General features: G+C 39.0%; 1 long non-coding RNA gene across 1 annotated transcript; it reads left to right on the plus strand.

Annotated features, from left to right (window-relative positions):
- The first annotated feature begins 5,190 nt into the window (after nt 1-5,190).
- LOC120365581 (uncharacterized) lies at nt 5,191-8,351 on the plus strand. The gene is made up of 3 exons (XR_012514240.1): nt 5,191-5,311; nt 5,745-5,814; nt 7,998-8,351. It is a non-coding gene; the product is annotated as an uncharacterized LOC120365581 (long non-coding RNA).
- The last annotated feature ends 3,856 nt before the right edge of the window (nt 8,352-12,207 follow it).

The following is a 12,207-nucleotide window of genomic DNA, read 5'->3' on the forward strand; positions in this document are numbered from 1 at the left end:
CATGAAGCTCTCATGTTTTTCAGCTCCATCAAGTCATTTATATTCTTCTCTAAGCCATTTATTCTTATTAGCATTTGATCAAACCTTTTTTCAAGGTTCATAGTTTCTTTATATTGGGTTAGAACAAGTTCTTTTAGCTCAGAAAAGTTTCTTATTACCCACTTTCTGAAGCCAGTTTCTGCCAATTCATCAGACTCATTCTCCATCCAGCTTTTTCCCTTGCTGGTGAGGAGTTGTGATCCCTTGGAGGAGGAGAGGCCTTCTGGTTTTGGGTGTTTTCATCCTTTTTGCACTGGTTTCTTCCTATCTTTGTGGATTTATCTACCTGTGGTCTTTGTAGTTGGTGACTTTCAGGTGGGGTCTCTGTGTGGATGTCCTTTTTGTTGATGCTGAATTTATCACTTTCTGGTTTTTCAGTTTTCCTTCTAACAGGCCCCTCTGCCGTAGGACTGCTGAGGTCTACTCCAGGCCCTGCTTGCCTGGGGGTCACGTGTGGTGGTTGCAGAACAATAAGGATTGCTGGCAGTTTCTTCTTCTGTTTTCCTTGTCCCAGAGGATACCTGCCAGACGTCAGCCTGAGCTCTCCTTTATGAGGTGTTTCTTTGGATATATGGGGATTGGGGGAGCTGCTTGAGAGATAGTCTGTCCCTTATAGAAGTTCAAGTGCTGAGCTGTGAGCTCCATTGTTCTGTTCAGAGCTGCTGGGCAGGTACGTTTAAGTCTGCTGCAGCAGAACTCATAACCACCTTTTCCCCCCAGGTACTCTGTCCTGGGAAGGTGGGGCTTTATTTATAAGTTCCGGATGTGCTACTGCCTTTTTTGAGAGATGCCCTGCCCAGCAAGGAGGTAGCTTTGTCACAGTCTGCCAGCAGAGGTGTTGCTGAGCTGTCATGGGCCCTGCTCAGCTGCTGTGTCAACTTCCCTGTGGTTTTGTTTACAGAGGTACAGTTAGAATTGCCTCAGTAATGGCAGTCTGCCTCAGTAATGGCAGACTGCCCTGGTAATGGTGAATTGTCTCAGTAACGGCAGATTGCCTCAGTAATAGCAGACTGCCTCTGTAATGGTGGACTCCCTTGGTAATGGCAGACTGCCTTGGTAGTGGTAGACTGCCTCAGTACTGGCAGCCACCATGACCACTACAGAGCTGGACCATCCTGGGTCCAGCTGTGCTGGCTGTGAAATTCTCAGTCCAGAGCACTTCAGATTGCTGGTCTTTGTGAAGGGAGGACCCACCAAGCCAGATCACCTGGCTCCCTGTTTTAGCCCCCTTTTTTTCAGTTGAATGGGTAGCTCTGTCTCCCAGGCATTCCAGGTGCCAGTTGAAATGGCTGCCCACATTTGTGTGAGTTTTTGTGCAGCGACTTGCCGTGTGGGCTGAAACAGCCATGCTCAAAACTCATGGTGCTTTTCAGCCTGGGAATCTCCTGGTCTGTAGGCAGTAAAAACTTGTTTCGAAATTTGGTCATCACTCACCCTCTGCATTGTTCTTACTGGGGACTGCACTCCAGAGCTGTTCCTATTCAGCCATCTTGGATCCTTTCTGGGCAATTTGTTTCTTAACATTCATCTATGCACTTGCTACTTTTTGTTTTCATATATAAAGCAATATTTTCTACATCTCTAAAACTTCACTGTGTTCCTTATGTGATAATTTGTATAAGATCAAATTTGCATGAGGCAAGTGTTGAGTAACCTGGTAAGCATCTGTACATCATTGATCATTACTGTAACAAATAGAACAGGAAAGGAGAAAGATAGGTAGGATTAGGTTTTTATTTGGAGGCTAGGAGAGAAAGGATTACCAAGAATAAAGAAGTGGAGATAGGGAAGAAAACCAAAAGAAGAAAAAAACAGCAATTGGAGGACAGAAGTTAGCTCTTACTTGATAATAAGAATGAATATGCTAGCCCTGATCACACTTGCTTCTTTCTCTCACTTTCTATCTTTCTCCCTCTGTTTTCTTCCATCCCTTCTTCCTTGGTGGTTTTGTTACTAAACTCTCTCAGATTCTCAGGATCATAAACACGCAGAGGACATCTAGGTAATAGGAGTTATTTGTAAGGATACATTAACAAATAAGGAAGGTAGGTAAGGTAAACACACATACACAATCACACAGACACACAAACACAGAAAAAGATCCAGAAGTTAAACAAAACCAGGCCTCAGGATAATAGCCCTTTGCTTACCAAGTCAGACTTCAAGGAGAACTGGAACACTTTTCAGCTGCCACATAGTCGTGTCTCATTATTTCACCGTCTTCATCCACAGGCTTCCAGTGTTTCTCTCTGTCTTGGCTTCTACTTTTCTTGACACCGCACATTCTCCTGACTCTCTGTTCACCTCATATCTTTTTCTCACTGTAGACTTCTACTGACTCATAACTTTGTCTTTCTTCTGTGTCTATTACAGCTTTTGCCAAGCCATCCAAGAAAGTTTTTTGTATGAATTCTTTCTTTTTTTTTTTTTGAGATGGAGTCTTGCTCTTTCACCAGACTGGAGTGCAGTGGTGCAATCTCAGCTTATTGCAACTTTCATCTCCCAGGTTCAAGTGATTCCCCTGCTTCAGTCTCCTGAGTAGCTGGGACTACTGGCATGTGCCACCATGCCTGGCTAATTTTTGTATTTTAGTAGAGACCAGGTTTCACCATGGCCAGCATGGTCTCGGTCTCCTGACCTCATGATCTGCCTGCCTCAGCCTCCCAAACTGCTGGGATTACAGGTATTAGCCACTGTGCCTGGCTAAATTCTTTTACTCAAAGTATATTTAGCTTGGATGAGATGTTTCTCCCACATATATTCTGGACTCCCATTTTTGTCCTATATTGAAGACCTTTTAAAGCTCTGTCCACTTCACAAGAAATGCCTTTAACTGTCCCTCTGTTATAAGTAGTTAGGCATGAGCAGGGCAGGAGAGGGTGCTCTCTCCTCTACCAAGAATGTTGACTGATGGTTTGGTAATTATCACATTGCATCTATAAAAGTGATAAATTGGCAACCAGTGCCAGGGAGAGGTCATTTCCTGATGGTCTGCACCTGTTGCACTAAAGTGTTGGCTGAATGCAGATGTGAGAAAAATCAACTTCCTGGGCATGCGCATTATGAGACAAAATGGCAGAGTATGACCTCCTGGTGACACTCCATCAGAAAAGGGAAGAAAGCCTCAGATGGCTATGCATACAATATCCTAAGCACACTACGCGTGTTCACTTCCCAAGGTTAAGGAGGGCACTGTGCATTTGGGCAGCCCACCCTAAGGGAAGAATCATGGGAAAGGTAAGGTATGGAAGACATCAGAAGTGGGCTATTCTTTAAAGTCTTAGGATCAAGGTTAAATGCCGCACTTGTCCTTCAAGTTGCCTGCTTGGGTCTCTTCCAGGTGTACATTTTTTTCTTTCCTATTCTAAAACCTTTTTAAAGAAACTTCCACTCCTGCTCTGAACCTTGTCTTGGTCTGTTTTTCTGCCTTATTCCCCTCAGTGGAATTCTCTCTTCTGAGAAGGCAAGAATTGAGGTTGCTGCAAACTCATACAGATTTGCCGCCAGTAACTCAGATACATTCCACTGGTAACACCCCAGGCCACCCCAACATAAATGTGGATCCACCAGTCATTTTGTACATAATCCCACTCTTCTATCAGCCCCACTTGTCCCAAGACAAGCCAACCAGAATTCTTTCCTGGCCATCTGAAATTTAACAAAGAGAATGAGTCAGTCTCTCCAGGTGGCTAAGCCTTTAACTTGTGTGACTTGTTTGTCCCCTCTCCCAGTACTGTCTTGTTTTGCTGCAATCCACACAACTCAGCTCTTTTGTTAGTTTCCAGTAAAATATCTATCATCCCCAGTATCTTATCATTGTAATAGTCTTTGCTATAAATGGAATGGAGGGGAGAGAGTTCATACAGTCCCTCCGCTTTTTCTCTTCTTCCCAGCTCTGTCTCTCTCCTGGGCCACACTAATTCTCCTCCTGTTTTGTACATAGCAGTTTACAGCAATCATCTTTTCAGACATGAGCATGCCCTGAGGGCTCACTCACTAAGCCAATCAGCTAATCAAAGAACTTATTGAAGCATTACTTTCATGAGTAGATATTCCTAGGGGAATTCTGGTCAATATAATTGCCTTCTCTGGACAGGTCTGTACTTAAAAGCTGTGACCAGTTTTACAACAGCACTTGGTCTGGAGAGCAAATAAGACAGTTTTTTAAAAAGAAAAGAAGAAGCAGAGAGAAGAGTCAGAAAGAATATTTTCTAGGGAGACAATGACTCCAGTTCCCAGTCCCTGTCCTCCCAAAAGTCAGGCTGCATCCCTCCTCTTGTGTTCTGTGAGACAACTCATTACCTAATAATTCCCTTTTTAACTTGGATTAGCTAGGCTATCTACTTGTTCACACCAAAACTATAACTAATCATATATTTTCCCTATCAAAAAAGTATTACTTGGCCAGGGTGGTGGCTCATGCCTATAATCCTAACACTTTGGGGGTTGAGGCAGAAGGACCACTTGAAGCCAGGAGTTCAAGTCCAGCCTGGACAACATAGTGAGACACCATTTCTATAAAAAAATAATTTTAAAAAATTAGCTAAAAGCAGTGGTATATGCCTGTAGTCCCAGCTACTCAGAAGGTTGAGGTGGGAGGATCGCTTGACCTCAGGATTTTGAGGCTAAAGTGAGCTATGATCATGCCTCTGTACTCCAGTGTGGGAGGCAGAGTAAGACCCAGTCTTTTAAAAAAAAAGTATTACTTTTTATTATAATACAATTGCCAGTTATCATCTTCTCTGTGCTTTCCACTTGAAAGCTTCTTAAGGGCAAGGACTGCATTTGTCTTGCTCACTATTTTATTCTCAGTGATTAGCATGTTCTCCAGACACTTAATAAATGTATTTTGAAAAACTGTAGAGTTATTGACTGCCAACTGTTTACCAAGCACTATTTTATGCACTGTAATTATAAAGATGAATGACATAATCCTTTACCTCCCATTGCTTAGAGCCTAGATTACTCCCAAATCCATCTTGTTCAAGTTTAATTTTTCCTTGTTTTAGTTAAAACTTTTTCATGGGACAGTGTTGGCTGAAGTGACCAAATATTATAAGGGGCAGAGATAAAACTGGATTAGTGGACAGCTGGAACCAGGGCCAAATGTGGTCAGGACTCTTTCTCTCTTATCTCTATCCATAGGTTGACATCATCATCTCAGACTCATTTCCTCTTGAGTATGGAGCAAGGAACAGTAGCTGCTGGCAGTTTTCAAGCTTACGTTATACCAGTTTTATCATTTTCCATGGTTCCAATTTGAAAAATCCGGGTAAGTCCTCCAATTGGCTCAGCTTATGTTAAGTGTTCTTTGGGCCAATTACCATGGAGGGAAGGCACTAGGATTATTTTAACTTAGGTTTGCATTTCTACATCAATCACCAACAGCAGGATCTATAGGCAGATGGCAGCTTCCAATTTCAGCCACATGGATGGGGCATGGCCAGAACAGGAGTGGATACTCTTCTGTGCAGATAAAATAATCATTGTGTGTCCACTGCATTCCATTATTCTTACATCCATAAACTCTTCCCCTGACTTTAAGTAACAAATGTTTATAAAATGCCCATTGAGCACAAAGCATTGTTCCAGGCTCGTAAATTAAGCTTTTAGATTTTGTATATCAAAATTAATTTTTAAAAGAAAAACATCTTTTTCTCAATTGCTTTAATAATAACCTAATTTTTTCTGTGTTTCTTTTCCAGAGTTACAGCATAGTGAAACTTCAAGCACTAGTTTTTTTTTTTTTGGACCATCCCAGTGCACGTGAATCAGGTGATTTTATCTTTTGTTCCTCTCCTTGCTATCCCTAATCTGTCAGGCAGTCCTAAATCTATACCATCAGGCTTGTTTGTTCTACTTCCCTATCCTTTTATCATGGTTCCATTAACTTACATCCAAGGATGTCAAGAGAATAAATAGCCCAATAAAACAAAAGAATATATTTCCAGATTTAAAAAAGAAAGAAACATACAAGAAATACATAAATCATGCTATATGACTATAGCCCAGAAGATTGCATGGAGGATCTTTGTGTTTCCTGCAGAAGAAAAGAAAAATGGAATTTCCATCTCTTGCATCAGAACTTGACAGCTGGAGTTATTATTTATCAGGCACCAAGAAAGGAGGGATATGCATCAGAAATAATTTTGCCTCAAATAAGCACAATTCCATGGAGGATGATGACATATTTTCTCTGGTGATCTTATAATTGGGGGTGATTTAAACATGAGTCTAATCTACATTTTGTCTAAGAAATTCTTCATCATGATCGTCTCCTCCTAATAAAACATGGTTCCTTACAACATGGGTTTGCATGACAACTTCTTACCACTTCATGTCACACCTAGGTAATGGAGACTCATGTCTCAATGAACGCTTTCCAGATAAACAGAAGGTACTTGTCCAATAGTAATAAACACCTGCCATACAGGTTGCTACGAGCTCAAATGAAGATAAATTTGTTGGCTTGACCCAAATGTTCACTGGGTCTCAAATTAATCGAATGTTATCTGACATTTGGCACTTTCTATATCTCACCCAAAAAGACCAGTCTTTGATCATGATCTCAACACTCTTTTTCAAGAAGTAATTGTTATTTTTCTTCCTGGTGTTCACATGCTGCTTTAGTAAGGTATGTCATGATCTCCAAACGTAGCACCAAACTTGAACGGAACATAATTCCCAGTCAAACTGAATGTTTGCTGCTTGGAATTAATGTTCATATAAGGCTAAGTCTAATATCAAAGGAGAATTTATTTTTTTTTTAGGATCTCTACATGACTTGATTTAGAAATTATATCACTATATAAAAATATTTAGAAATTGTGTTAATATTTTAAAATGCACTTTAAAGATCTCTTAATTTATGCTCACAGTTTTATGATTGAGGAAACTTAGACACAAGAAGCCCTTCTCGAGGTCTCACAGACCTTAGTGACAAGAGTGCTAATTTACACTAGAAGATAACTTTGTTTTACCTTAATTATGAAGAAAGTGGAACCATTTAACTTTAAAATATTTTCTATATATCTTAATATGTTTAGTTATGACAAACAAAGAAATTTTTTATGTCAATGAAAGCTGGCTTGGCAAGCAGCCAGCAAGCTTATCTGCCAGCTTCTATAGATTTAAAAGTTAGTAATTACCTTACCTTTCTAGAAAATAAAGATTCAGTACAGAAAACTCAGAGGGAAAGTCAATGCCGAGAGGGAAAGAAACCACTGAGAAGGTTACCAGCTGTGGATGCAGAAAACAACTGCCCCAATCTCCCCCCTTAGATAAGAACAGACTTACACTATTAATATTATCATTACTATTACTAATATTATCCAGTTTAACCTCTGATATCCTCCCAGAGCAAGCTCTAAAACATGGTTTACTGCAGTTAGGAAACTATTTTTTTATTTCCTGAGCAAACCCTGCCTGCTGTTGCCTGGAAGCCTGGAATTTGCAAACAGCAGCTTGCTGACAGCTGAAACTGTAAAGAAAGTTTTTCCTCTTCATTCCCTCAGGAACCTAAACTGATCTGTCTGAAACAGGTGAGATGGGCTTACGGTATAACAGAAGAGACCACTGGAATTGCACTGCATCTGCCTCAAACCCAGGAGTCCAGAGGGCTTTAGGATCGCTGTGTGCTTCCTGCAAACTTTCCCAGGAGTGCAAGCCTCCTTTGTTTACCGTTTTGGCCAGACCCTTATCTCTCTGCTTTGTAGCTCTGCCAACACCCTCTACAGGATTGCCACAGCCGGTTTTCCCAAACATCTGCCCATTTCATTGACTCAGAAGTGACAGCTCTCTAGCTGACTACATCCGCCCTTCTGTTGTAGTCAAATGCTCTTAAATGACTTTTTAAAAAACTTTCTCCCCTTAAAATCGCTTATTTAACCATGCATTTATTTTATGTAACAGTGAAATTTAAACAAAAAGAAATGCATTAACTTTTCTATGTTCTGCAGGAAGCAGATTGCAGAAACCATAAGTCCAGTAACAATGAAAAACAATCAATTTCAGCCTCACGCACATGATGGATGAATTCCCCAGACGTAATGTTGAGAAAGAAAAAGGGAGATGCAAAAGAGTACATACTGAGTAATGGCATACTTGTGAAATTCAAAAGCAGCAAACCTAATCTATGGAGATACAGGTCAGTTGTTGGCTGCCTTCAGCAGTGGTATCAGCTGCAAGTGGGCATGAGCAGGCTGCTCTGGTGACACCACAAGGTCTCTCTTGATCTGAATACTGGCAAAAGAATTCATAGTTATATAAATATTCTCCTAGTTGTAGACTTTAGATTTGTGTACTTTATCAAATATAAATATATAAACAGTTATGCTTTAATTTTATTTTATTTATTTATGTATTTATTTATTTTTTTTGAGACAGAGTCTCGCTCTGCTGCCCAGGCCGGAGTGCAGTGGCACGATCTCTGCTCACTGCAACCTCTGCCTCCCAGGTTCAAGCAATTCTTCTGGTTCAGTCTCCCAAGTAGCTGAGATTACATGTACCCATCACCACAGCCGGCTCATTTTTGTATTTTTTAGTAGAGACGGGGTTTCACCATGTTGTCCAGGCTGCTCTTAAACTCCCGACCTCAGGTGATCTGCCCATCTCGGCTTCCCAAAGTACTAGGATTACAGGTGTGAGCAACCGCTCCTGGCCAATAGTCATGCTTTAATTTAAAAATTATAAGAACATGTTATTATCACTACTTAAAAGTTTAATAATTTTTTTTTAAGATCCAGTGTTTTGCTCCAGTCATTGATTCACATAAGAAACATTCCTTGGGGTTACCATTCCTATCATCACAAATTTCCTTCTAAGGGTTCACAAGTCTATGGTCCTACCCTTTGTTGACGGAGGGGCTCACCTCTCCCCACCAGCCTGGCTATTCCACCAGGGGAAAAGTCCTGGCAAGCTGCTCTTCAGGAAAGGTAAGCTCCTCACACTTCTTCACTGGCGTCAGCTAGATCGTCCAATGTGGCTATGATCTCCTGATGTTTTCTCCTGGTTAGAATCATCTTCTAGATATCCAGCATACCCACATGTTTTTCACCCACAAGCATAATTTTTAAAAGCACTCTGAAATCATCTTTAAAATATTTTTAAAACATTTTCAATATAACAGCATCATAATGGCAAAGAATATTGTGGTACTTTCACATTCATCACAAAAATAATATAAAAATACAGGAGAGGGATCCCAATGAGTATAGCAAGCTAACAGGCCCCTTATCTTCCTGGCTTGATGTTCTTTATCAGTCCTTGTCTGTAGGTATAAATAATTTAAAATACATAATATAAAACATTTTAACTTAACAACTGATCAGACATTTTTTGAGAAATTAGTTGAATTGATAAAGTGGTAAGACCCTTCATTTGTACAATACTCGAGGTTTTCAGTTTTTTAGTATTATGAAGAGTAAATCTTCAGGCATGTAGCTTTCTTCATAGTTTCAGCACTGAGTGTGGTTAAATTCCCAGGGGCAGGATTCCTGGATGGAAAGACTTGTACAGCTCACAGAAAATATAGTCAAATTTGCCTTAGAAAATAATTGTACTGATTTCTAAGCCTTAGAAAATAATTGTACAATTTCTAAGCTGCTAGTAATATGTAATTGCACCAATTTCACCGGTCTCGACAACATTGAATGATAATGATACAACTTATTTAAAGAACAGATTTGTTGAGATATTGTTCATATGTCACCCATATCCATTAGGAGCCACTTCTCATTTTCCTTTCCTCCCAGATTGTGGCAACCTCTATTTATTTTCCATCTCCATGGATCTGCCTATTCACAGAAATGAAATCATGCAATATGTGACCATTTATGAATGGCTTTTTTCATTGAGCCTAACATATTTTAAGTTCATCCATGTGGTAGCATGAGTTAATACTTCATTAATTTTCATGGCCAAATAATACTGCATTGTATGGAGATATATTTGATTCATTGATGGACTTTTTTTTTCAGGTGCTTGCACTTTTGGCTATTATCTTCTACGAACGTTTGTGTACAGTTTTTGTGTAGAAATGTTTCAAATTCTTTTAGACATATAACCAGGAGTGGAATTTCTGAGTTATAGTAACTCAGGTAACTATAACTATTTCTGGGTTAACTATAACTCAGTAACTGCAACTATTTCTGGGTTAACTTCATGAGAAAATGCTAAAGTGTTTTCCAAAACAGCTTCACTTTTTAAAATTACTACCAGCAATGTATGAATACTCCAATTTCACCATATCCTTGTCAACATTTGTCTGTTGTTTTGGTTATAACATTCCTGATACATGTGAAGTAGTATTTGAACTGATTATGGTTTAATTTACATCTCCCTAATGATTCATGATGTTGAGGATTTTTCCATGTGTTTATTGGACATTTGTGTATCTTTCTCAGCAAATGTCTATCTGAATTCTTGTTCATGTTTTAACCAAATTATTTGTCTTTTTATTGCTAAGTTGTTAAGAGTTCTTTACATATTCTATATAAAAGTCCTTTGTCAGGAACCTGATGTATGATTTGCAAGTATTTTCCCCATTTCTGGCATTGTCTTCTCACTTACTTAATGATATCTTCTGAAGCACAAAAGTTTTAAATCTTGATGGAGTTCAATTTATTTTCTTCTTTTTGTCAGTTTTACTCTTGATGCCATATCTAAGAAACCATTTTCTACTCCTGGGTCACAAAGATTTATTGCCTGTTTTCTTCTAATACTCATAATTTTAGCTGTTACACTTAGATCTACAAACCATTTTGAGTTAATTTTTGTGTGAGGTAGAGTCAAACTTTATTTTTTTCATGTAGCTATCCAGTTGAAAAGAGTATTCTTCATTGAATTGCTTTGGCACTCTTGTCAAAAACCAGTTGCCATAAGTATAGGATTTATTTCTGGATTCTCAATTTAATTCTATTGATCTATATTTCTATCCTTATGCCATCTATCACATTGTCTTTATTACTGTATCTTTGTAGTAAACCTTGAAATCAAAAAGTGTATGTCCTCCAAATTGGTTCTTTTTCAGGAATGTTTTGGCTATTCTAGGTTCTTTGAATTTCCATAGAAATTTTACAACCAGCTTGTCAGTTTACGACCCTAAAAAGGTAGCTTGAGGTTTTGATAGGCATTGTATTGTATCTGCAGGTTAACGTGAATTGTATTGTCATCTTAATAATACTAAGTATTCCAATCCAGAAGCTTGAATTGTCTTTCCATTTATTAAGGTCTTCTTCAACTTTTTCGCTGATGTTTTCTGGTTTTCAGTATACAAGTCTTGCATGTCTTTTGTTGAATTTATTTCTAGGCATTTTTTTTTGATGCTTTCATATATGTGATTGCTTTGTTAATTTCATTTGTAAATTGCTCATTTATAGGCTACATAAATACAATTGATATTTTTATGTTGTTCTTATAGCCTGTTACCTTGCTAAACTCAATTATTAGTTATTACAGTTTTCTGTGGCTTTCTTTAGATTTATGTCCTCTGCAATAGAGATAGTTTTGCTTTTTCATTTCCAATCTTAATGTCTTTTGTTTCATTTTCTTGCCTACTGTCTCTGACTAGTACCACTAGTACAATATCAAATGAGCTGATGAGAGCAGATATTCTTATTCTTGATCTTAGGAACAAGTCATTCTGTCTTTCACCGTTAGTTTTTATGTTAGCTATGGGTTTTTATAGATGGCCTTTATTAGGTTGAAGTAATTTTCTTCTATTTTTAGTTCACTGTTTTTTTTTTCTTTTTCATGAAAAAGTGTTGTGTATTCTTAATGCTTTTCTGTATTTATTGAGAGATCGTAAGAGATTTTTCCCCTTCATTCTGTTTTTGTGTGTGTTTCTTTTTTTTCAAGGTGGAGTCTCACTCTGTCACCCAGGCTGGAGTGAAGTGGTGTGATCTCATCTCACTGCAACCTCTGCCTCCTGGGTTCAAGCAATTCTTCTGCCTCAGCCTCCCAAGTATCTGGGACTACAGGGTGCACCACCATACCTGGCTAATTTTTTTTTGTATTTTTTGTGGAGATGGGGGTTTCACCATATTGGCCAGGCTTGAGCTTCTGACCCCAAGTGATCCACCCACCTTGGCCTCCCAAGGTGCTGGGATTACAGGCCTGAGTCACCATGCCTGGCCCCCTTCATTCTATTAATGTGGTCTATTACATTGG

This window comes from Saimiri boliviensis, chromosome 16 (genome assembly GCF_048565385.1).
Source record: "Saimiri boliviensis isolate mSaiBol1 chromosome 16, mSaiBol1.pri, whole genome shotgun sequence".
Taxonomy (NCBI): Eukaryota; Metazoa; Chordata; class Mammalia; order Primates; family Cebidae; genus Saimiri; species Saimiri boliviensis.